The 24,701-nt window shown below is 39.7% G+C and overlaps 1 protein-coding gene across 2 annotated transcripts in view; it reads right to left on the bottom strand.

Annotated features, from left to right (window-relative positions):
- Positions 1-23,945, bottom strand: part of LOC139140590 (G-protein coupled receptor 54-like) — a 35,900-nt gene extending 11,955 nt beyond the window's left edge. The window contains exon 1 of one of the 2 annotated variants that reach the window (XR_011554027.1): positions 23,808-23,945. The gene's annotated coding sequence lies outside the window, so the exon portion shown is untranslated. The remainder of the gene's footprint in view (positions 1-23,807) is intronic. The other variant, XM_070709934.1, reaches the window with a different exon arrangement.
- Between the last annotated feature and the right edge of the window lie 756 nt (positions 23,946-24,701).

The following is a 24,701-nucleotide window of genomic DNA, read 5'->3' as shown; positions in this document are numbered from 1 at the left end:
GTCTTTCGTAAATTCCGTCAGAAAACAGTGCTTCGATATAAATGCATCACATTAGAGGTATACAGTCACCTGTAATCTAAATATGCCCGTACATGGTCAAAGGGGCGTTCCCTGGTATTCAAAATGGCCATGTGATGGCGCTGTTTTTAAAAAGCGGCCACCCGCTTAAAATCTGTGATTGTTTAGATTTCTCTTTCCATGGTAACTGTGGCAAATTGGAATACGTGACAGTATACCCTTAATAAATATGTCATTTGTGTGTAGAAATATCCTTCTAGATGTCAGAGTATAAATACACGTGGATGGTACATGGACAAGCACACTCATGCCGATAATAAATGATATGGTTTCTAAAATTAACATGTCCCTTCGAGTATCTTCCGATTAAATAATGATAATGAAAGAGGTCGCCTTGGTAACGGATGAGAACGCCAGAGATTGGGACAGATGACATATGTTTCTCAACCTTCTTTGTTTGTCAAAAGAATTCACGATAATATGATGTATATATACATACCCGCAGGACTGTGATTCGCTCAATTTAACAGGTGAGTGGAGAGAAGGTTACGGTGTTTGTTCCTTTTCCAATGCTCAGTATTTTTGATAATTTCTTCGAAAGGACATCACAATCTTAAGGTTCAACGACTTTAAGGAAGGTCACATGTCAATGTCACCGAATAAGGTCCCTAAGTTAGCGGTTATTTGGGGATCGATCACTAATGCCAAATCATCATGGCCTATACCCAGCCAGCAAAGGCGGGAAAAAGTCACCTTCGAGATAACCGAAGATATATGTCCCGGTCTTCTCAAATCCGCGATCTGGATTCAATCAATAAACGTCATGTGTAAACAAACCTTGCAAGAAACTTCTCACTCAGACAAATAAGAAAGTCATTATATTTTGAGGGAGTTGCGCACTTCCTCTTGGCATTCGAAGTCCGCAATTTATTGATGCAATTTGCGACAGGATAGCAAAGCAAGGACTACGTTTTGGACAGCGAGTTAATTACTCGGACAGTGAACATTAAACACAATACGAATTGCTTACGATGTTATGCTACCCAACGGTGCAGTTAAATGGACCGAAAGGGATGTTGCCGCCTTAATGTCTTCATTGTTCCTATTCTTCAATTTTTGTTTCTTTTATTTATCTATCGAGTTCTGTTTAAAGAGGGCATAATGTACAGCTTGTTTAAAAATAGTTGACAGACTTTATGAAAACATTACACAGCTCTAGCTGCGGACGGGCGACTTTTAGATGGTAAATCTCTCTAAACCCGCTAAACATGTAGTGTGAATCGAAAAAAACGCAAATAGACAGTGAGTATAACAACAACGAAATATTCGAATCCACCTTGCTTGTCCTTCGCTCAGAAGCAATTTTCAAATTTGCAAACAAGTGATGCCCAACGCCTTTAGGGTATATACATATATGTGTACTTTAGCTACAATAGTTGTAGTACGCGAGCCGTGCGCCCGCTTCTTCTTTCGTATTGGCTGTGTAGCGCCGGCCCGTTGGCGCTACACAGCCAACACGACAGAAGAAGCCGGCGCAAGTCCCGTGGGCTACAATTATTTCAGCAGAAAAATATGGCTCTATCATTCTTCATCCCTACTGACATCTTAGCGGAAACAATCCTTGGGACCGTTGATCCCAGTCTATATCAATCAAACACACCGTGAGCTTATATATACACTACAAGGTCTTGGCTTAAACAATTATGTCGAGTATTGCCACAATTTTGCTTCATGGATAAAGGACGCATTTTAAAGCAGCCAATGGAAGATCGTAAAAGGGAAAAAAATATGAGAAGCCAATTTTATTATCAAGAAAATGTGTGCGTATCTACCTATCCAAGTACATGAATATGCACAGGTTATAATATTACAGACTTATAGTCTTGTGATTAATTCTTCGAAATAATATACATACATACATACATACATACATACATACATACATACATACATACATACATACATACATACATACATACATACATACATACATACATACATACATACATACATACATACATACATACATACATACATACATACATACATACATACATACATACATACATACATACACACACACATACACACATACATACATACATACATACATACATACATACATACATACATACATACATACATACATACATACATACATACATACATACATACATACATACATACATACATACATACATACATACATACATACATACTCTAGTTGTCGATCCGTGTGCCATGTTTATCTTTAAATTCTCAAGTAAATTCTCAGTGCCTTTCGTGAATTGAAATATTTGAGCATGAAAACTTTATGTCTGCACTGTTACAGATTGTGTCGTCTGTAGACATTTCCATATCAACAGATAACACTGGCCACTCGGTCATTCAACTCAGGGCAGGCCTACTCGATGCTTTATGTTTCCTTGTTATAGGCGCAATCACTCACGAGATATATCGATTCTTTTGTAGCAGGCGACACATGCGCATAATGCTCCACCTACGAGACTGTAAGTATACAGTGCGTTAAACAATGCTACGCGTTATCGTTCTCTACTAATGGATGGTAAGGATATTGCTACACGAGAAAATCCGGTCACAGGTCTTCGAGATTGTAAGAACAGATTTAAATAATCCTTACAGAGGAATCCTTTAACGAGTGTTAGATTAATCAAATGCATCCCTCAAAAGGCGAGACATTAAACCTCAGTAATTTCCCATATTGTGCAAAAGATCACTGTCGGAACTGAAAACGTCAGTGGCTTGATAAGACTCTAAGACCTACCACTCCATAGGTGTTTTTCACTTTTAATAAATTTGAATTGATGATTAAATCTTACAAGATGTACAGCTCGACTATGACGTCACTCTAAGACGAATCCTATGGCAAAGTGTCAGGAATGCAGGGTGCCTTTTAATTATTCCAGGCTGGGTTTCTCTTTATGCTGTTAATGGTCAATCCAGAACTTTGTGCGAAAAAGCAATCCAATACGTGATTAATGTTTAAGCGGGAAGGTCATTTATTTATACAGCTTACCAATTCAACTTGCATTCAACGTACACCAACATTTCCTTTGTTGAAAGATATAATTTCATGTTCTCGTTTTTCAGTACACAGCAGGCGACAGCCATAAACGTAATAACATGGTGGTTGAAGGGAAATTAAGCGCCAGTGTTTTAATTAAGAAAATCGCATCTCCTAAGGTTTCAAAAATTGAGTTATAAAGCGTATTCTCATGTAAATCGTTTATCTTTACACGGACGGCAGTCGGCCATTTTACCATAATTTTAATTGCATCAATTTTGGGCCATTATGTTACTGACAAAAAAACAAGCAAACGAGCCAAATCTGCACTCTAAATTAAAGGTATCCTGTCACCTGTTCCAATTTTGCCACAGTTACCATGGAAAGAGAAAATCTAACCAATCATAGATTTTAAGCGGGTGGCCGCTTTTCAAAAACAGCGTCCTCGCGTGGGCATTTTGAATACCAAGGAACGCCCCTTTGACCATATATGGGCATATTTGAATTACAGGTGACTGTATACCTTTAAAGACAATTCTGAGTCAAATGATGGTATCTGTAGATGTAATGATATCGCTGTGTGTCAAGTAGAAGGAAAGTAGGAGAGGTGTCGATTGCTATGAAGGCCAGGTTTCAACGATTTTGTCGGCTGAGCGTTTACAATGGATGCCTGTATGGCGGCATATTCATGAGGTTATGACATCGGCAGTATGGCTAATTTCAAGGACAGATCTCCTCGCATAGTGCTGTATTTTTGTCGTAAATTTGAATTATGTAGCGGAAACATTTCTCACGTGTAATCAAACGTTGGAAAAGGCTCATTACCTTGTACGCAATAAAGTGATAAGATTTATCCCTGGATCACAAAAGAAGGAAAGTGATTCATTTGATTTCGAGGCTTGAACTGGAAAAGGCTTTTTTTCTGTGAGTATAGTTACCATGAAGGTGTCATAAATTTACTCGTCCTTCGCCGAGGAGTGTGTAGATAGAAGAATATTATATGGCTGCGGATACCTTGTACAGATGATATTGATTGCACTTGCCACGTATCAAAGGATGAAATGTGATTCACTCCTGGTCTGGGAGACGGTTGGCTTCAGTGAATTATTGCACATTTGTGCTGCACAACACAGTAAACGCGGTTTATTTTCCATTGGACTATTGATGGCTCCAGAGAGTAAATATGCGGTCTCTCCACAGCGTGAGTAAGACGTACCATTGTCGTACCTAATTCAACACCGTTCTGTAAACATTCTGAAGACATAACATGAGAGAGCTTGTCCACTATGACCTACAGGAGATTGCATTAACACAAAACACTCTCCCAGCCATTTCATTTTGTGTTGACACAATACAAACGAGAGAGAGAGAGAGAGAGAGAGAGAGAGAGAGAGAGAGAGAGAGAGAGAGAGAGAGAGAGAGAGAGAGAGAGAGAGAGAAGAGAGAGGAGAGAGAGAGAGAGAGAGAAGAGAGAGAGAGATGGGTGGGGGATGAGGATGAGGATGAAGGAGGGAGGAAGGGAGAGAGAGAGAGAGAGAGAGAGAGAGACAGAGAGAGACAGAGAGATAGAGAGTTTTCACTGTCTCAGATTAGAGAAAAAGTGTCCAGTGTCTGAGGTTAGAATGGATATTCATCTACGCAAATCAGTCGAGTACGATAAAAAATCCAGGAAAAGTTAGTCATACGGAAAAGCCTGATTAAAGTCGGAGGGTTTCAGTCATTAACCGTTTAGTCTTTCAGCACTCTTCCACGCCCACGTCAACTTGAGCGATATAGGTGCAGTGTTGAGACGATGACTGGCCAGCATCCGCCGTTTAATGTCGTCGTTACCTAACATATATTTACGAGGTGCTCATTAAAGGAAATTATGTTTGTTCCTTGATAGTGGACAAGTTACTGTTGTCGGTAAAGATAAGGCACCTGTGGTAAGTTTTATAGTTGCTATCTCTGTTTTTAGGGCTTTAACACCCATCATGGCATGCACATTAACCTTTGTCGCCCATCTTTGTATGATGCGATGTCGGCATCATTAACGACCGATCAGCTCGATGGGCCTTTGCTTGTAGGCATAACATGATCTTGGATCTGGGAAAGTCGCTGAATGATGAGGCCAGAACAGTCTAGTCCGAACCAAGTCGAATGTTAGCAGGAAAAATGAAAGAACATGATTTGCAGGCAAACATGTTGATATGATAATCGGAACTGTTTGTCATCTGCAGCAGTCCATACATATATATCTGTCATACTTGATACAACACATGTATAAGATAATCAATTGATACACATGCCTCTGATTTGATACTTGTATCTTTCGCAGCAAAATATTGAAACCGTTTCTATTCCTTGAAGTTAAGTTCCAAGAGTTTGAGCTTAGTCGGTGATATGTACGTATGCCGTTCTACAATTATAAATGAGTGTATTACGTTACGACAATTATCTAAGACAAATAATGTCATTACAAGGTTATATCGCCTTTACTACAACTCCTCCTTTTTTTAGATATGCTAAATATATGGGCACGTTTTCTGTAAGACATGCCAGCACTTTCAAATGGAAGTCAACGGTCTTGCAAACGTTTTCTGTTTGGCAGGTTAGCACTGCGAGACATTGCAACCATAGAAAGGTATCTCATAAAAGGAAACATTTGTAAGTTTCCAAGTTTGGATTATATGTACTGAATGATAGAATTGACCCTTTTTTCATCACTCATAGACAGTTTTAAATGAATCAAGTTGGGGACGACCGTACTTGAATGATTGACTTTTTTGAAATGGCCATCAATGAGCCAGTGATGCCCATAAACATTATCTTCTTATGTTTCCTGAACGATGGTTGTCATGCGTTTGATTTGAAATACGACGGTTATTCCAAAACACGTTTCAGCGAAAGGTGAACGGACTTTTTTCGGTTTCGTTCACGATCAAGGAACGGAATTGGAAAATGACGAGGATCAGAGAACGCTTGATGCCGTATGTCATCGTAAATAAGAAGCGCCACAACAACCTCGGCCCGGGTAATGTTTCCGCCTTGCTACACCTCTTCCCCGCCTCTGTCATTCTATCCCCCGTAAGGTGAGGCTTAATATAGTCTTAATATCTCAAGGGTATCATATTATCATTTTCATTGCGTTTTTAGCGGTCAACAACGCAGCTTTACTGTTCAGGAAAAAATATTTTGATGAATATAGTGAGCTATTTTGGGCGCTTTTAGATGGAATAGAACTTTTTGGATGCTAGGTCAAATGAAAGTCAACGGCTTTGCAGTACACTAGTGATATTTGCTTTATAAGCAGTGAACAGTTTATAACGATATTGCGCCATTGGCCACTGTATACAGTTTTACATTTTACGGTATACCCATACTATATCAGTGTTCACTGTTATTAGTAGTTATACGCTCTCCATAAAGCGAAATCACCGGCATTTAAAGTTTCTTCCTCGACTGCTTGAGGAAGAATGAGACACTTTGCGCTTTGTGCCAAGATTGTCAGACACAGCTTTACCTTACATCAAGTATTTACAAGACCAGACGTAAATGTCTTTCATATACTTAGTACTCAGTGATTTTTATGAAGTATGCAAAGCGTACGTGAACTGCCGTCCAAAGGAATCACCTGTTAAACTTCAATTGCTAGTCGCTGTCTAATGAACACATTACGTAGAGCAATGCGCGCGCGCGCGCGGAGAGAGAGAGAGAGAGGAGAGAGAGAGAGAGAGAGAGAGAGAAGAGAGAGAGAGAGAGAGAGAGAGAGAGAGAGAGAGAGAGAGGGGGGGAAGCCCTGGAGCTAACAGCCGATCTCACTGTCACTACTGGAGGTCTCGCAAGATTGACTGAAAATTTGTTACCACGTGCCTAATCTCAAAACCGAGGGTCATGCAACTGACATGGGACACTGTAAGGTTATGAAAACGCAAAAGCTGTAAAGAGAATCCCTCCGTAGAACGATGGACCGAAGAGTTAAATGTTTGTTTAACCACTCACAATCCGCTTGAAGCCAAACATAACAACTCGTGCATTAGGTATGCGCTACCGAGGCTTACCCTGGCCGTGGGCGTAAAAACAGACGTCCGTACCCTGGCAAACCGAGAACACAGATGTAGAATATCTCACGACACGGCTAACCAGGTCAGGCCATTAAACGAACGCTTGACAACAGCTACGGTATTTTCAGGGGGCACAAGAATCATTTACCAGGGGAAAATAATTGAGAACAAGTGCTTTTGAGAAAAACTTGCCTCCTTATATCATTGCCTGCAGAGCCGTGCTTAATCCACCGAAATCCAATACATGTAAACTCTTTTAAGAACACTATGAGGTGGAGTGGGATAGAGGAAAATTGTTACTCCCCTGTGTAACTGAGAATGGGTCTTAGAAGAAGCTTATGTGATTAAGAGTACATTTATTTTGTACCGTGACTGTATAATTTAAGCACCGCACGACGTAAATTTCCATTTTGCACTATCTTTCGCCCAATGAATTACGCAAAACTAGATTAAATTTTCATGTCATGTTATATAGTTTAGGTGAGAGTTTCAAGACGAGTGGGAAAGCATTTGTCGTAATCAGCGATTGGTAGCCTCTGGTAAGATGTTGGCTGCGATCCAGAATACGAAATTGAACATATTATGCGGTGTACTTCGCAGACCGAGCTCGGATAATTGCGAACGACAGGTCGTTCAGGTTTGATTTTTCTGTGTGAGTTTCGCATTTAAACGACAGAACTGCGTTCTACACCAGCTAATCGTTTCCTGTTTACTATTACTCAGTATTTTACTGGCCGATATTTTGTGTATGTTTAACAATTAGATATATGATTGCATTGCAGTCCCTCAACCAAAAGACTGCAGGTTGCATGGAATTTCTTCAATGTGGTAATATTGAACTGAGTATAAATGCGTTAAAATGTCTAAGTTAACGGTGACCTGAATCAGTCTTAGTTCATGAATAACTGTTCCCATAAAATCTTTTTTAAAATGAGGTCAGAAGATTTGCTATGTCGTTCGAGTTTTTGCCACCCTGCTGTTGGGACGCTGCAGCCGCCACAAAGATATAGCTTATATACGACCAGTAATATGAAAACGAAGGGAAAGAATTTAATGTGATCACAGGCACTCGCGAGCAAGAGATTGATTATTAATTCATTATAATCAATTGATTAATTAATCATGATACATAACTCTTATTATTTATTAAACATTCTTATAACAAGCTTCAAGTCTGTGTTGCTATTATAGCTACTAAGGCTATTTCTGTGTAGTATTTCAAAGAAAACGTATATATATATGTTAATTGCCTACCCAGTTATCCCCATTAATTAATTATTTCTACTGATCACCAACGCGGGGGATGGTACTAATACCGCACAGCGATAGTGGCGTAGCTACAATAGCAACGCAATGACACTGTTTAAGCTTGTTATAAAATATTTAATAAACATGTACAACAGTTATTTATCATAATTCATAAATCGATCTATCGCTCGCGAGCCCCCATGGAGAGACCAAGTTGTAGTTAAGTATTTTAATATAAATGGACAAAAAGCCAACTTGAAGCTTTATATCGTTTTATGACAAGAAATGATAACACATCATTTCAAGATTGTCCCGTGAACTCTTAAACTGCACTGCAGTGCACGAAATGATGAGTGTCTAATAAACCCTTTGGAGTTTTACGTTAAAGTTTGTAATTATTCTGAACTGTCGATGCTAATGATCTGGTCAGCAGAAATGCCACCTCATCCTTTTACTTGTAAGTTGCCTCTTTGTGGATTGACCACTCATTCAGCATTTTGATAGACAAATACTTCTCTGATGATCAGGAAGCAATTTACAAAAGTCATGCCAAGAGGGAGCCGATGTGTCCCTTCATAAAAGACAACATTTCTCAGCGTCGATCTTCAGATTGCATACACTTTAGATGGAAATATTGACAGCTTCGACAATCAGTAAGTTGGTACTTGCTATAATGCCGCAAGAAAAGTTTGTCTGTTCATAACGATGTTGTATTTTTCTCTTTGGCAGGATGGATGCTGAGTGGGAACCCCCTGTCCCTTGGGATCATCATTCATTAAACCTTTATTACAGCCGTGCCTAAGAGACATCATCAATGAAAATACTTATAATGGAAACACACACTGATCGTCAATTTGTTCACTCAAATATACAAGCGGGCGGTCGGAATTAAATATATCGTTTGTGTCGATATAGCACCTTATACGAACTATGCGACAATCTCGCGTGACTTTGCTAGCAGTGGCATTTGCCTAATAGCTTTTTATCGCGCCCTTCCTAACGTGGTTACTAATGGCTTGAAGTTTAAAAAAAATGGTTGCCTATCATTATTAAAAGCCGGAACCAAATTAAAGCTGACGCGAAATACAATCGTTGAATGGGTGCTGCAACGGTTTGAAACATTCAAATTCAGCGTTGTGACCTCAAGCAAGCCACCAGAGACCCCTATCTGAGTCCTAGAGTGTATTTGCTCCGATTTACTGAGGAGGGGGTCTTAATGTACTTCACTCTAGGCATTCAAGTCACGTAATGGTAGGTGTAAACTTTCAAATGACACAGAATTGAATGCGCGTACCTGCACATGCGGAAACAACAGCGAGGTAATAACAGTGATCGCTTGTCACGTATGACACGCGCACGTTTAAAGGCGGACGGCGCCTCGGGGACAGACGTTCGGACTCTAAAGACCTTTACAGCATATTTTTGGTCTACCACTTGTGGAAGCTCATTTCGAAGCTCATGGTTGAGTAAATAGAGTTTTCACCGGTTTATCTTTTTGAAATCCAATATTAACCCCTAAAATTAACATAGGAATGTCAACCATTTGGAATTTCAAGTGTCATGCAGTAAATTAACTTCCTCTATTAGCAAATTTTGTGCCGTGACCTCTAGTTTTAATTATCGATTTCGAAAGGGAATGTTTTAAATGTTTCCTTCAAGAACGTTTGGGCAAAAGTTTAAGTCTTTTCAATTTTTAAAACTACCTTAAGTAATAGATCACATAGAAATAGAAATATGCAACGCTTCGCTGGAGAGGTATCCGATGGTCACGGACTGAATTTTAACCCTTTCACCTCCATGGTTTGTCCCAAATCCATTGTTTTCTATGGTAAAGTTAGACCTGTACACAGGGAACTGGGGGTTAAAGCTTTATAACTGTTCCAATTCCTGGGGTTATACGTAAAAGAAGCAATTCTCAAATCTGACACAACGATACCATCTGCAATCAGTGTACGTGTTCAAACGGGGATAACCCTGATCGATAAGTGGTGAGACGGACAGACGGTTTTAACAAACACCGCTTCTGAGAATCATACTCCGATAACATCTGCATCGAATATTTCTTTTTTTGTGATAACGGGGTTCCCCATAACGATAAATATCCAACATCTCCCAGATTCTGTCTACCTTTCTATGTTTTATCTCATTTTGTTTCCTATCTCTGCCAGTATCTCTCAAAAAATTTGCCTCTGCCTCGCTTTTTATACATCTCACTGACATTATGCATATGGTGCAGCGTACCTGAATTTCGCATTTGCACTTTTAACGGCTGGAGAGGAGAAAAATGCTATCCTCGGGGGAGATGCTTCTCGCAACAGGCAAGAATTAATGCAGCAATGATCTGTCTCTGTATCTGTGTGTCTATCTGTGTGTGTCTGTCTCTGCCTCTGTCTATCTCATTTACCCTCTCTGTCTCAGAATCTGTATCTTTCTCAGTCTCTGTCTCTTTGTCTCGGTCTCTTTCTCTGTCTGTCTGTCTGTCTCCCCTCTCTCTCTCTCTCTCTCTCTCTCTCTCTCTCTCTCTCTCTCTCGCTGCGCTAATATTTCTGTTCATCTAACTTAACTTACGCTCTCTCTCTCTCTCGCGCGCGCTAATATTTCTGTTCATCTAACTTAAACTTACGCTCACAAAGAAATTTAAGATTGCCGTTTGTCCTAAAGATAAGATTTTCAACCAGTAAGACGTTTAGAAGGTAACGTAAAATCTCCTAAAAAGGCGCCAGTAATATTTACGTTAACAAAACAGTGACGTTGACTCTTCCATTTTGCTTGGAGCTCACGTATTTGATTTTCTGCATTGATGAGTCCCTGAATTCATTACAGCACAGTCATCAACAACTTCAAACACTGGTCCATTCTTCTTCTTGAAAGAAAATCGGTCGCGATGCTAACCTCGATGAAAGGAATCTGAGTACACTGTGCGTTCGTGCGTGTTAAACTTGAGAAATGCTGTAAATAGACCGAGGACATGCTTACATCGCAAGATTTGCGTTTACGCGCCGTCAATCCTACTGTTTGTAAGATGGTAATTTTAACTACGTTTCTGGATCATATGCTTCACTGCATGGCCGTGCGAACCTTGAAGGCAGAGATAACGTGACACGCTAAACCAAGTATCTGAAGTTACCATATGGGATGAGTCTAACGCCGTGACTATATATGAAGGGAGACCGTTTATGTTTCCACAAGCATTGGCTTATTAATAGATGAGGCTGGCCATCATTTATCGAGGCGAATGCGCATAACGCCTCTTTCATTGTCGTTATCGTATTGCTGCTCGCTTGATTTAAGGTAGAACGCGCCTCGGGGACAGATATTTGAGCAGCAAAATTTTTCCAATACGTTCCTGATATACCGCGTGCGGGGGCTCATTTTGAAGCTCTTGGAATAAAAGTAACGTTTTCACCATCTTACTTTTGTGAAAATCGAGACTTTTATCCCCCCTCCTTACATAAAGTTAACAAAGAGATTGCGGCCATTTTGAATTTCAAATATCGGTAAATGCCAGATAATTTCTCTCGTAACAAAATACTATGCGCGGTTGTCCTTGATTTTTATTCTTGATTTTGAAGGAGACTGGCCGAAACAAACTACACAGTAAAGATATAATTATCCATCAATGTGACTCAATTTGTTCACTATGCCTATGGGATTCTACATCTTTTAACACTATCTTTTAAAGTTAAATCTAGTCAAATGTTTCTTTATTCAAAGTGAAAACGCCACCGTCGTGCAGTGGCTTGTTGGTAGGCACCCCATGACCTAAGACTTGCAAATCATACAGTACTGCAGAGGAACATGACATTGAAAGCTTTGAGTTAACGCAGAAACTGTGCAATTGTAGCGGCAGTCGACCTCCACAAAGCATTAGGTCAGACGTTCATCGTGCGGATCTGCATATATGTACCAAACATAATCGCTCGCTGGTTATCAATTAAGGCTGCCTCCCATTTTTTACCATTGCACAGACGGTGAAATGATTTTTTCACGCTCTAGTGCCGACGACTTATGGCTTTAATCCTCTCTATATGCACGTCGGAACGGAACGATTCATTGTATTGTGACAGGCTGGATTATTGGCCTAACGGTCGTGTGTAACGGAATAATCCTTTCATTTTAACAGTCATAAAAATAGATAGCTTTATTTTCCTACATTTGACAGCCGAAGAGAAATGTAAGATATAGGAGACATGATGTGCGTCGGCCCTGGCTGGACGCAAGTTGTAATTGGCGTCGTTACGCCATTGAGTGCATTTCACATGTACCGACCAGATTGAGACATATTACGCTCATTTTTCAAATCAATTCATCTTCTTTACACTGTCTTAACCCTGGCTCTGTATTCAGAATTAATTTGGTTACGTGCTATTCAAGGATGTTACAGGGTTAAAACATTCTAAGACTGGACCCTGGGAAAAGGTGACAAGAAAATGCGGCGCTCTTATCCATTTCTTTTCAAGATGATTATCAGGTTGACTTGGGGGTATAAGATACAGGGGCATAACAGAAAAGAGGTCAGGAACAAATTAACGACAACGAGACAGTTGCAGGGAGAGAGAGAGAGATCATTCGGCGACAGTGAGATGGACAATATATTCATTGGATGAATAAAGTAAGCCAAAGACTGATACAAGTCTTCACAGCGGGAAAGTAGGAAGCCTCGTGCTGGGAGATGTGCTTCTATGGCAGTTAGTTGTATGGTGAAAATTCATTTTTCTCTGATTCTATTGATGAATGATTTCAAGTCATATGCCATTTATGGTTTAGATATTTGTTCAGTTGTGATAAAAGGAATTGAATTTGTCCGATATAATTTTTTCAGGGTTGTTGACTCTTAAGAACTTTGTCAAGGCAATTAATAATATACTAAATTTATCAATTTTCTTAACGGCACAGCGAATGTTTTTACAAGTTGACAAATAACTGTTGCATCAATTTTACAATTCAGGTGAATACTTAAAATGTACGTGTAGAGATGGTCCCTGGAAAATTAATAGTAATGTTTTACGATATAGTGAGGGTCCTAAGGCTTTTCTCAAATCGCAATTTTATCGTATTCCTTGCCGTTGGCACCACGTGATTTTTTAGTAACAAGTTTTGAAGTGTTGACAAAATGTTCCCTGTACTTTCAAGAAAGAACTTCTAGTTTGGTCCACGAATTCATCGCCTTGGACTGCTTATATTTGGCAAGAGTGTTTGCAGTTTGAGTTACTTTTTTCGTCGCAAGTGGCGATAATTTGTGAATGTTCTAGAGTTCTATTATTCTTAGTTATTTTCTCAGAAGAATGAGATCTGTCTTCACATGACTAGGGTACTACCCTTCGTTTGGCCAACCCCTTGTGAGATAGTCAATTCGACGCATCCTTGGCCGCAATAAATGATGCAATCTCTATGATAACCCTAGAACCATAGGATATTTTATTGGTTAACCTCCCCTTCCGTCTGCCCAATGGGAGTGATATAGGTTGCTGTTTCAGACCCTTTCCCTGTACATGGATTTCCACGATTAAATGAGAAAAAATCTGTTGTAATTATCCAATATACGTTCTGGATTGACCTCTTAACCTTTACATCGTTCATGAACGTTTCAGAGGTACCTCACTCTGGCCTCAGGGACATGAAGTGATCGGAGACTGTCGTTTTCGTGAAAAGTGTTTGTTCCCCAGCTTCTGAAGACATTTTGCCAATGAGAAAGCTATGCTTTTGAAAACGTGGTCTTAATGAGGACGCACCGACCCGCGAAATTCATCGTACGAAACTATGAGAACAGGGACACTGGCACGCGATAACTTTGAAGGGAATCGAGACCCCGTGGGTATGACTGGGACCGAGCGGACTTCTCATCCGAGGACGTTGAGTTCAGAAACCGGGCATGACTCATGGTGTTGTGCCCTTTAGCAAGGCACTTCATTTTCCATCGCTCCTCTTCAACCCAAGGGTAATGGATACCGCACCCTGTAAGTCGGCTATACTTCCTGCTAGATGGTTGACAGGAAAAGTATAGAGTTTTCATACCAGACTTACTCATTATTGTTCAGCAAACTGCAGCTTTTGCATTATTTTCATGATTTTAGTAGTTCGATGTGTAGACTATATACATGTATAGCCTGTATGTACCTATACCTTAGCCTATATACGCAACTATTTTAACTAACTTACTGGAACTGCATGCAAAACTGGATGAGGTGGCATGCTTAGGTTTGCGCAAGACATAATATAAACATATGCACCACCCTTTTATTATACTCTCTGTCGTCTTCCTTAGATGACCAGTTGTTGAAAAGTTGCGGGATGTTTGACACGACACCAAAACGATCAAATTATCGTACACACTACATCACGTAAAGAATGTTGTCCATACGCAGTGCGGGGATATATCGTTCAAAGGATATTCAAAGAATATAGGAAACAAGAAAAAAATTTTAGGTCAACAATTTACTTGCAGCTCATGGGTCTCTAAGAAATCAGAAAATGTGAATACTATCAACTGTTCAACCGACTTTGAAATAGATTTAAATGATACCACATATCACGGTAAATAAAACCACTTGTTGCCTGCCCAATCGGCGGTAAACATAACGGTAATATTGATATTTCACGAGCCGGAGCCGAAGGCGTACTGTCGTCTGACCGTGTACATTACCTTTTCCCCTGGTAAACAAAGCGAAATGATGCCTTGGCTGTCATGTGTTATTAATTTTATTGCTGCACCGAACTGACATTTGTGTGTCTGAATCCCTGCACAGCACGTTACGTTGTCACATGCTTAGAGTCATCACAGCGAATGCTCCCATTTTCCGATCACTACAATGACGCGAAATTGGTGGTCTAAAATTTCTGAACTCGGAAACAGGGTTATTTGTCACTGATCTCCAGTAATTACTGTCCAATTGCACTAAAATACTATCTAATTCAGTTTAAGTTCATTTGGCATCTACTCCCCGTGTCCTTTATGCGCAAACCAGTACAAAGCACACCCCATGATGCGCAGAAAAGAGGCGCACTGAACTCGAAGTGCCTCGGCGGATTCGAACGTCACCAAATCGAGCTGCCAAGAGTCTCCTCAACTATACGCATGTTGTATCACATTTTTCGCTACGCAATATAACTAAGTCCAAACCAAGTACGAAAACCGAATAATATTTGAGGTGTAATAGGGGCAGCTTTAAATCTCAGTAAACTCTGTTTCCACAGCCTGGCAGTATTAAATGCATTGAATAGTACTATTTTGACATACTTCAAAGTCCTTTACAAACGATCCATTCCTACTGTGGTGTTTGGTAGTGCCTTGGATACATGTTGTTTTTCTCCCGAATGTAAAAGCGTGGCTGTTTCATTATTTGCGTCTGAAATAATATCTCTCCACAATCAAACGTGACGATATTTCACAGAGAACTAATACATACAGGTATGGTTTATAACTGATGAATGTCTACTTGTTTCAAATAAACACTGGTACTAAGGAGACGATTTTATATTTACCAAATTTGAACACAGTTCACATATCTTCTTTTTTCATTTTTTTATCTTGGGAGAAAAAACATGCCATTTTGATCGTTTCCCCAGCAAAGCACTCAATTTTAATCGCATTTAGCAGGCGTTACGAAAACTGTGATATGATATCTAGGCAGTTAAAATGCAGTTAAGGGACTGCTTATGAAAATAATGACTTAAATGGTCGTGTGATTGTCTGCCTTTTTTCACATGGGATTGAATTTTTGATAATATAATAATTTCAAATCATTTCAAATGGGCATGACAAATACTTAATGCCTTTCGCCGTAAAACGTGAGGATGAGTTTATTAGTCAAAATGAAAGAGGAGCCGTGCTCTCTCTACCGAATCAAAGTAATTTTGACCAAACAAAAACTTTGACAACGGTGGCAGGCACAAAATTGAAACAAGACTAGGTATCTAAATTGACCATAAAAGTGGTAATAAGCACATTTCGTGATAGTTTTCACGCTGCTCACTCTGTATGGATTTAATTTCCGCTTTTCACTCTCTCTTAAGTTATGAAGCGATAAACAAGCCGTCGCGGCGTATCTATGGTAAAGTTTGCATTATCTGGAAAGTGGAGCTTGGAAGAGCGTATAGAATGGAAGGCCACACAGCAGTGATTATGAATGCAATTTCAATTTCAATTCACCATCGGTTGTCGTGGAAACATGAATGTGTAAGCTTCGATTAAATGCAAATGCAGGCGTAATTTCTTTTGTATTGACTTTACAGTTGAAACGGCCAGCTTTACCAAAATTGTTGAAGATAAGAAATAGGGGTAGATTATAGTTTGAGATTTGACAAGACTTTCGCATAGCCGTGAGTTGCACGGCTTATCTTTGGCGGGCTTGAATAAATCATTATCTGAGCTTTCTTGTCGGCAACCCCAGGCGTCCTTCGAGTACAGATATATATCAAATAATTACTAACTGCGCGAAATGCTCTCTTTTCTATCATGTTGCTCAGTGTGATTAACTCTACGAGAAAAGAAATATGCGTCAACGCCCTGACCCAAATCAACACAGTACTAATGTTTTAACACAAGGTAGAAATTTGATGCTTTTTATGGAATAATTTCTGATCATGAATACATTCTCTTTGCAGGTCAGTGCTCCCTTCATCAATTCCATCGCTTGGTTCACCGTTTGTTAAGGTCGAAACACGAAAGCGGGACCAGCTTCTAGACCTACAGTGAACCACATTCAACTTTTTCTTTTCTCCTAATATACGTTGTAAATGTGCAGATCCCAATGGCGTCTCTTCGACTCGGATATGTTTTTATGAAGCCCGGCGAACTCAAGGTCCAACTCGAGTTTTCAAGGTCTTGATTGAGATTTGATAGTCCAAGATAATCGTGTAATCTTCGCTGTAAAAGCGAGTGTAAGCTTCAAGCTAGATCTCTGAATCCAAGATAAAAAATTGCGCCTACTTATTTATTTATGCATACAGTGTAAAAATTCTTTAGGAGCAAAACAAAAATTGAGGATTACGCTTAAGTTTGAACACTCTCCTAAAGCTATTGATTCATGTAGCGATGTCGACCAACACACTTAATCGCTGACGATACGCAAGTCCTAGGGCAATACAACATCATTGCTGAGAACAGACTTTACTCAACATAGATCGTGCTATTCCCGCCAAAAAGTATATAAACAATATATACTGCATGATGTTAGGCCAAATAGTATTCGACATTGACAAAGACGCACAATCAATTGATGCGCATGCTCAAACAATTTTACGGTTCATTAACACACTTTGCATATATGAATGCATTTCTCTTTAGAATGATCAGGTGATTCGAAGATAGTAAAACGAGGAAAAGACACAAATAAAATAGTTTTCCCATGCTGCCAGGTAGCCATAGCGTCAGTGACTGTTACATCCGTATAGTTTGATAACAAGTCATAAAACATTCAACACGCAAGAGATTTCGAATCGCCTACAAATGTAACCTTGAAATGTGATCGTAAGCAACATTATTGAATCGTTGATTTTTTTTCGCTCACGGTGAACGCAAAGAGATAATTTGTGTTTTTAAACTTTGAATGTGAAAATGGAAAACCCCAGCGGCGCTTAAAATAATCCTCATGATAAAAGAATGGATTTTAAATTATTTTAAATATTTAATATTAACATGGCAACACTTTTTCAAATGACCCATCTGAAGGTACGACGAAAGCCACAGAATACATGTTACTGTTACGGACTGTATATTGTTAGTTTCCTTCCGCAGGTTTTGGTTACTAAAATCATAATTTAAAAAAAATTAACATTCCTATGATACGCCGCGGAGCGAACATTTTCCCTATTTGCTCACGCAACAAAAATGTTTATGACAACACAGACTGAGTCATTGCGTGTATATTTCAGACACATCAAAGTGTTCTCATGCGACGCGCGAACCGCATATTTAAAGCATTGCACTTTTTGGGAGAATATCCACATAATATCATAAAAAATCTCTGAAGCTTTTAACAAATCAACGCGTTCGGACAAGCGCATGGCAATGATACACTCTGGTGGAAAATATTGACGGAATTGAATTGAGTCGCATCGGCGTATATCGCCGTGGTTAATCTAAAATCGCCTCGATAAACAAAGGGATATTGAGGCCACAATAAAGGTGACATAATTGACTGCTTACATTTGATAACCCGTTCTGCTCATTTCACACTGTAATGATGGAGCTTACAATCGCTGGTCGATTTCGTTGATTCGATCACTCTTTTGCCGTGGACCACATTCAGAATATAAGTCAAAGGGTTAACATTGGTATTGACAACATGGTACAACCGATTTGAATATCGGCTATGCCCTGTCACTATGCCGTACTGTTTCCAAGCAGGCAGGTATCAACATGGGCAGAATACGAGCTTTTCGTGAAAAAAAGTGGTCGCTTGCGGTTTCTTTGTTGCAGGAGAGCAGCTTTTCATCACCAGTGAGAAGACAGGTTGGAGTAATTTTTTTTACTTTTAAGAGGCAATTTTTTGACACGCAAAGGGGCCAAAAGAAAGCCTTTTGGATTTTTACTGATGGCTGCTAGGGAAAGGCTAGAGGAAGATTTTCAAGTTGCAACGGATGGGCATTTTACGTCAGCTATGACGGTCCGTTAGACATTGCATAGTATGTTTACGTAAGTGACTGTAAAAACAATTTCTCTAAAATGACAAGTCAGTCCGTCTGCCTACCTTTGTTATCTATGCATGGCATTCTGTGTGTAATTGTGCTCTCAATGCTTTGCCTGTCTAGAATGATGTATCTTTATGTGCTACCCCCTCAATCCCTCCCTACTATCTCTCTCTCCCTCCCTCTCTTCTCCCTCAATCCCCTTCCCTACTCTCTCTCTCTCTCCCTCCCTCTCTCCCTCCCTCCCTCCCTCCCCCCTCTCTCTCTCTCTCTCTCTCTCTCTGCTCTCTGTCTCTCTCTCTCTCTCTGCTCTCTCTGTCTCTGTCTCTCTCTCTCTCTCTCTCTCTCTCTCTCTCTCTTCTGTCTCTCTGTCTCTCTCTCTGTCTCTCTCTCTCTCTCTCTCTCTCTCTCTCTCTCTCTCTCTCTCTCTCTCTCTCTCCTCCTCTCTCTCTCTCTCTCTCTACTCTCCTCTCTCTCTCTCTCTCTCTGGAATATTTCTCGAGGCAAATAATCAAAGAATGCCCATTTTATTTTATAATCTGCCCAATGTGACTTTCCCGCGTCAAATTGCTATGACCTGATTTGAAATTCTCAGAAAAAAGGGTACCATTAGATTCCTTATGTCGCTATCTGTAATGAATACAGATTCTAATGGACATGCCTATTTCAGTCACGCTCTGAATTTTCTGACATCCCACTCTTTGCCATTTCTGAGTGTTTTGGCGCCAAACATCATCTGCAGGCTCGGTTTTTCGCGATATCGACGAGTGACATGGCGGAGCAGTTCAGATAAAAGAGGGACACATAATATCGCAGTTAGAAATCAATGACGACCGCGGGGTATGCGCACATTGCTATAATATCAGTAAGTATATGATCTCTAAAGGTTTTTTTTTTCTATATCGAGTCATTTTCTAACTGTACTCTATAAAGCGATATTCAACTTGGCACTTACAGTGTAATTCAACGTACAGAAGGAGAAATATACATTGAAAAATACATACTTTTATGATCACAATAGTGACTCAGAGATGAATTATGCTTGTAAGTATTTAGTTGATGGCATTTATCGTTTACCATCACCGCTTTCTTGAAGTTCTTCAAAAAGAGTCAGAACGACAAGGCAATTTCAAAATTGTATGGGAAATAGTGTTTCCTAGCTAGGTTGCGAGATAAACGCCTTTCTTTTCAAAGGAACCAGCGATAAACTGCTGATTTCTTTGTGCCTGTTTCATAAATGCATTGTTGTGCGGCTTTGGTCTTTGGTCAGTAACCCAATATGTATCTTTATATATCTGAAAGTTATTTGTGAAGGAAAGTATAAGAAATCGACGCTGAAAGAAATGTAAGTGCTTTGGTTTAAATCAGTTAAGTGAATACTTAAGGGCCGAAATTTGCCACAAAGCAATACCGACTGCATAAAATCAAGACATATCATAAGCATTTCTTTACGGTGTATCTTAAAAATGCAGAATGGTACACCAATTTTCTCGCTACATTTCTTGTTTATTCACTGTTACATATGATTATAAAGAAAAAAGTACCTTGTTTATTCATTGTTACATATGATTATAAAGAAAAGTACTTTTTTGCTTTTAGTCACCCACCTTACACCCAACTATGAGCAAGCTCAGGCCATACACTCCGGGGGGGGGGGGATTTTCGGACTGTCAAAATTCTTTCAAAATCTACAACTTGTGCTGACACATTTCCTAAACGTATACAGATAACATTTCCACCAGCTGGGTTTTTTTGTGAGAATCGAAATTAACATGTTTACAACTAGGGTTAAGGTAGTATGCGCCTCGAAAGTGGAAGACTTAAACTTTTGCTCAAACTTTCCTAAATGAAACTCTCAACCATTCTCTTACCAAATCAACAATAAAAATCGGGGGTAACCGTGCAAAGTTTAGGACTAGCGAAACAAATTACCCAACATTTTGCGATATTTGAAATTCGAAATGGCCACCATTCCTGTGTTAACTCTATGGGGGAAAAATTAAAGTTTGGTTTTACGAAAAACTAAGCCGGTAAAAGTTTTTCTTTCTTCAAGAGCTTTAAAATGAGCCCCACAAGTGGTAGATCAGAAGAGATTGTAGAAATTTGAGAATCCGACAATCTGTCCCCGAGGCGCATTCTACCTCATAACGCTGTGAGGAATTGGGATCTTTGATACTGGCATAAAATACTGGTAAATGTCGGATGATTTGCTTCTCTGGTCGCAAACTTTGAGCCACAAATTGTGATTATTTATTGTGGAAGACAATATTTCTGGTGTTTGTTTTGAAGAAAGTGAGCGCAAATATTCAAAACGTTTATTTTAGAGGTGCGCAGTAACTCATAGGGGCAGCAGCTGAACTGTTGATAACGTGTCCTTTATTTTGTCTGATAATGCTTCGAAGAATAATTACACTGTTCCTTGGAATAACCGCTTCTACTTTTAAATTAGCCAGTTTGGAAAGTTGATTATTATTATCCCTCGGCTATGAAATCAACATGTATGAAGAACTCTAATAATACGCCTTCTGTATTACGCTTCTCGTCTGTTTTTCAAAACATCACACGCAACCGCGGGGTTTGATCAATCTGTTTTAAAACCTCGCTGATAAAAAGTGCGTTGGTTTGCAACGGTGTAAGAGCAGCTGAGGGACGACGGAGATAGTTAATGTTACAACTACGCTTGAAGGTTTAATGTAACCCGTGTGAGTGAACCAACGACCGACGGGCATATCATATAATCATAATTAGACCCGGATAATGAACCATGTGAAATCAAGGAAAAAAAGCACATCACGGCTGGTCATTCTCCCCTTCAAGATCCTTGTTTTGCTGATTGTGTATGTCATTCACGCTCTGCTTGATGAGCGAGTAGCTCTTCGGTTGCACGAAACGCCAAGCTGTCTCCTCATCAGCGAATGCAAAGTAGGCATTTTGCTTTCGAGTAGACCTTCTGAAAGAGTTACAAAACACAACGCATGCAGTGACAAAAGTAGTGATATGGATCGTTTCAGGATCCTATCTCTAAAGTACAAGAAATCTTAGATGGCGTGACCTATAGTGAGCATCGTTTGACATTTAAATTGATCCCTATCACAAGTTACTTTATGATAATGAGTTGTTTCATTTCATGATGATATTTTTGTATGGACTGTATTAAAGTCTAGCAGCTGTCGAAATTCGGTTAGACGCAAATATGCTAGATTAGCTGCATCATATAACAGTACCTTTAACTAACATACTGACGATAGAGTACAGAAATACGGGTTCTCTAATAGCTTTCTCGGTTGCCCTTCCCTCTGTAAGCCACCGGGTAAAGTGAAGGGCTCATAAAATAAAAAGAAAGTTTTGAATCCAAATACAGCCACTCGATGATAAATTGTGAAAGAAACTTTATGATTATTATCATCTAAAAGCATTTGCTGTCGATAGACTTCGGCTAAGCCCGTACCAAAGTGACCAGAGGTTATCCTTTCACACATCACTACACCCGAAGAGTTATAATATTCAGTGTTTAACCGTTACAGCATAAACGAGATATTTTATCTTAACCTTCTATTACCGATTAAACCAATCAACGCTGACACTGAATTTTCCCAGCGCAATATTTTTAACCTCTGAGAAAAGCGAGCGCGTCACACAGGTTCGTGATAACGTCACGATTTTGCAACTGAATCCGTCAGGTGCGCAGTCATTCGATGTTGCAAAATGGCTGACGCGTGGATACTGATTACAGAAATAAAAGAGGAAAACTCCCTAAACGTCAGTTTTGGATGAAGAATTTCCCCACCGGTATAATTCAATCAAAGATGAAAGTTTTCATCTGCATTTTATGCCACAAAAATGAATCGTTTATGAAAAATATTTAAAAAAATATTACTGTGCTAGTATTCATCGAATTCATCTAGTAGAAAAATGTAGGATCAAATACAGGTAATTTGCGTAAGGGGTGGAAGTGGAAATGGGATGTTCAAAAATGGTGTTTTACATTTTGCTTGTGCCGTACGTGCTGGGTAATTTTGTTTTGCAGTCCCTGCTAGGGCCGTGATGCAGCGATTGAGTTTCGCATTTCCTGCAAACGCATCGGGTGCTCGTCGGAACCATATCACCAATCAGCCCATAGACCATATCATCTCTCTCTCGGATCTACGATGAACTTTATAAATTCAAAGAGATATACATATTCTGCGTCTCGGTTCCAGTGAAGAGATGAGCCCCAAGTTTCTCATGATCATCTGTGTCGTATACGAATAAGGATGTATATAGCAAAAGCTATTGATTTCTTGAAACTCTAGCGTCTAAATCCGAGTGGAAATGTGATAATGGGCTAAAAATGCACGCCGGGCCGAGAAATGAGACAAGACGAGTTCTATTCTCGCATTCTTAAGTTTTCAATTAAATTTTCAGATTGAATTTCATCTTTTTCCTTATTGCATCTATCTACCTCAGCTTCAATTTGCGCCGGCTGTCCCTATGTGAACAGCTTCGTATCTTCATTCACGTTTGTGGTCTCGCAGATGTTGGCTGTACAAAAGGTCGTTTAATGCAGTGTCTTCCACTGTTAACGTGGCCAGCTATAGAATTAGGGAAGAAATTTGAAAGGCATTGAATATACTGATTTCATCACTCACTTCTCCAAAGCCAGTTAAAACCCACCAAATCGCGGATCCACATGCGTACTGTGCTTGTCTTATTCTTCGATACGGACGCAAAAGACATACAGAATTTGATGTCAAATTATCAAGTTGTCTTTTTTTTGGTTAAGTCAATTATCTGAATTTTATGATCCGATCGATCGTATAGACTTATGTAGGCTTACGTATAGGCAGTGGAATTGATGGGCTTACCGGATTATAGGATCGAGTGGTCCTTTCGAACAGTGAAATACATGTACATCCTCCAGCAGGGCGGTCTTGTCCCCGATGACTTGGTTGGAGAAACCGTCGTAGTTGAATGTGTTGTATACGGGGATCAATCATGTTATTAACACGACCATCACGCCGAAATCACGTGATACTCGAACGACCTCTCTCGTGTTGTGACGGGTCTCCGTGACGTAAGCATTGTTACAGTTACTTTGGCCCTAATACATAACGCTTGCTAAGCAAAAAGTACAATCGTAGAATACCTGAATTTGAATGACTACACGGATTTATACTGGCAGCTACCTCGTCGGTCGAGCTGACCACACACTTACAATTGAAAGGCCTAAATTCGTTTACCCACATTTCATAAGCAATTCAAGAACTCTAAGGATGGGAAATCATTAATGCAATACTAAGGAAAGTAAGATTAGAGATCCTTCCTGCTCATCTTGTCAGGTTCAGTAATATTAATGCCAAAGGGTAGAGGCAGACGGAAAGACAGACGACAGACAGACAGACAGACAGACAGACAGAGAGACGCATGGACAGGCAGATATAGGCTTGAAAAGAGAGACGACAGAAGAGACATACAGGTGGACAGACAGACAAAGACAGGAACAGGGACAGAGAGTGAACAAAGAATGTGGATCTAAGAAAGAGAGGCAATGAGTGAGAGGCAGATAAAAATACAAACAAACTGACTAACCGATAAAACGAATAACAGTTACCGTAGATTACCCAAACACACTATTTATTGATATAAAATGTTTAATCAATAATAAGCGACCTTGCTTCACTTTCCCATTGCGCTGTTGCTGATATTCGAAAATCTTCCAGTTCGATATTGCCCACGACGTTCATTTCTTATTACTTGGT

The sequence above is a fragment of the Ptychodera flava genome, chromosome 9, assembly GCF_041260155.1.
Source record: "Ptychodera flava strain L36383 chromosome 9, AS_Pfla_20210202, whole genome shotgun sequence".
Taxonomy (NCBI): domain Eukaryota; kingdom Metazoa; phylum Hemichordata; class Enteropneusta; family Ptychoderidae; genus Ptychodera; species Ptychodera flava.
Note: the sequence above shows the minus strand (reverse complement) of the source record. Positions and strands in the feature narration are given on the sequence as shown.